Consider the following 3,339-nt stretch of genomic DNA (forward strand, 5'->3'; position numbering starts at 1 on the left):
CTGCTGATGTGAAATCTGAGAAGAGAAAGTGTGTGAGAGCTAGTTATAATATTAATATATTGTTTTAGTTTATAATTTGTAATAACACTGAATTCATCTCAGCTCAACACGACAATAGGTTCATCTCGCCACGAGAGGGCGCACGAGACCAGGGTTACGTCAAACCAACCTTTATAGAATGTTTTATGTTTAAACGTTAATATATATATATATATATATATATATATATATATATATATATATATACACTCATACAACAGGTAAAATATCTATAAGAAAAGAGACTCTTTTTATCTAATTTATCTTTGACGGATTTAATTTAATTTTACTTTGCTTATATATTTTAGTAGTAATTAATTATGCATTATATTATTAAAATATATTTAATTATAAATATAGCCTAAAAGACAGATGAATAGGACGAATATATTTAGATTATATTTTATTATTTATGGTTATTAATTATAGTTTATTATTTATTTAAACAACTTTTTTGTACTTCACAGCCTTATTTAGATTAGAAAATGAACGGATAATATACGTGTATAAATACACGTGAAAATAATAAATAGCAAATTAAAATAAAAAAGAGTTCATTAAAATTTTAATTATAAATTACCAATACAATAAATGCGTCTATAATTATGTGGTTTATAGTAAATAAATAAATAAATAAATAAATAGATAAATAAATAAACAAAAATAAAATCTCTCTCTATATATAGATATTTGCTTCATTCTACATACGTTTATGTGTTACATACGTATATATATAATAATATATAACAATATTTATTATTATTATCATTATTAATAATAATAATATTCCTCATTCATGTTTTATAATAACGTTTAATATTTTTTTAACAACACACTTTATAAATATTAGTAATTTACAAAGGAAGTAGAGAAATGAATAAACCGAGAGCTTTTATTCTACCTTTGGACGCGACAGGAAGCCCGCCAATTTGACGTATGATCCTGGGGCGGGGTCTAGTGCTAAGCGTCGACCAATAGAAACGCGAAATGAGCGAAAGTGTACGCCTCGTCTTGACGTCACCGTCCTCAGCGCGGGAGAAAGTGCTGCTGTTTTGAGTCTGCGGCGGATAAAGTGAGTAAATACCCTTTATTAATACCCTTTATTAATACCCTTTATTAATGCGGTTTATTAATGCGGTTTATTAATGCGGTTTATTTACAGTGTTTACTCTGAGGGTGGTGGTGAGGAGGGTGGTGTTGGTGAGGAGGGTGGTGTTGGGTGGTGTTCAGAGCGGTTATTCCGCCTGTTCTGTCGCTCAGGTCCAGACTATCGTCCCCAGCCAGTGACCGGTATCGTGTTTACTGCACTTTATGGTTAATATTCATAGAAACTGCGGCGATATTAAATATTAAAGCCCTTTAAAGTAACGGGAGCGTTTTAACCTGTTGGTTTGTTGAAGTAGCTGAAGGTTTTAGGGAAGTCTCATGTCCTGCGAATGGTTTCATTGTTGTCTTGGTTTACTTTAGAATAATTCCCTCTGTATTATTCATGTTAATGAAGTTATTAATAAACATGGAGGTTTTTAAATGTGTGGATTACAGCAGCAGGTGGGCTGAGCTCTTCAGGCTGTTTGTGCAGGTCTGCTTATCTGTGTGGGTTTAATGCACATGAGGCCTAGAGCCTCCCCAGAAAGCCCATCCATAGTGCTGTATTAGATATAGAGTGTGTGTGTGTGTGTGTGTGTGTGTGTGTGTGTATATATATATATATATATATATATATATATATATATATATAATATGCACATACACACAGTATATATATATGTGTGTGTGTGTGTGTGTGTATATATATAATATGCACATACACACAGTATATATATATATATATATATTTGTGTATGTGTGTGTATATATATATATATATATATATATATATATAAAATCTCATTTTCTATGAATATTAAACATAAAGTGCAGTAAACACATTACCGGTCACTTGCTGGGGACGATAGTCTGGATCTGAGCGACAGAACAGGCGGAATAACCGCTCTGAACACCCCCGAACACCACCCTCCTCACCAACACCACCCTCCTCATCAACCATAGTACTATATATATATATATATATATATATATATATATATATATATATATATATATATATATATATATATATATATATATAGAAACCAATTGTTTTATAATGTGACACATAGAGATGCAGAAAAAAAATTAAGTAGTCTCAGGTTTCACACACACACACACACACATATATATATATAATACTACACACACTGTGTATAGAGTAGGGCTGGGCAATATTTCTTTTTAAATTAATTAATAAATTTTTGGCCAGGCTTGTTATCGTGATGCACAGTAAACACTGATCTCTGATCACTTTCACTCAGTGAGGTGTGGCCTCTGTCTGAGTAAACTGGACTTACTGTGCTGGGATTAACTTCATAAACCAACATGTGGATTTAAGTGCTTTAATGAAATTTATCATAAATACAAAAATAACACAGTATTCTAAAACTGCAGAACCGTTCCAGTATTATAAACGATGTGTTAAGCCTTTGTTTGATATAAATTATATAAAGATTAATAAAAGGTGTAATTTAATAGTGTTGGAGATGCAGAATTAGGACTAAGCTTTTCTTACAAACTTAACCAAGCTTGCTTTAAAGGGAGGAAGAATAAAAAAAAAAAAAAAAAAAAATATATATATATATATATATATATATATATATATATTACAAATAAGATTTTTTACTATGGGGTTTATTATAAGATTATGATTTTATTCTTCTTCTTCTTATTATTATTATTATTATTATTATTATTATTATTATTATTGTTATTAATAATAATTATTGCAAAAATTAAATGCACTGTATTTACACTACAGGTCAAAAGTTTTAGAACACCCTCCATTTTGGCCCACGCAAGCCTGCTTTGCTTGTTTTGTCAGCGTTAATTTTACTGCCGCTGCACCTGCAGTCGAACCTGCAGCTCCAGGTCTGAAACTGAGACCTGGCCCAGTGTTAAGATGAGCTACCGGGTGTTGTCACGTGAGCTGCCGATCACACAAGCTGTTGCCTCTCAGAAGCTTGTCTTCTGATGATGTTGTGGATGCGAATCTGTCAGACTTTTCTGGATGGGTGGCTTTAATAAAGTAAAAAAAATATAAAAATAATAATCAGAAGGAATAATCAATTAAAATGGACCCATGATTGATTAGTGTGACTGAGACTGAACAGCAGTACGGTTCTGTGTCTGTATTAAATGACCCAGCACTGATGAACGTGTCTGCCCCCTGCAGGTGACTGCGGTAGTTTCTCGGTGGACTTGGATAAG

This window comes from Salminus brasiliensis, chromosome 10 (genome assembly GCF_030463535.1).
Source record: "Salminus brasiliensis chromosome 10, fSalBra1.hap2, whole genome shotgun sequence".
In the NCBI taxonomy this organism is placed as follows: Eukaryota; Metazoa; Chordata; class Actinopteri; order Characiformes; family Bryconidae; genus Salminus; species Salminus brasiliensis.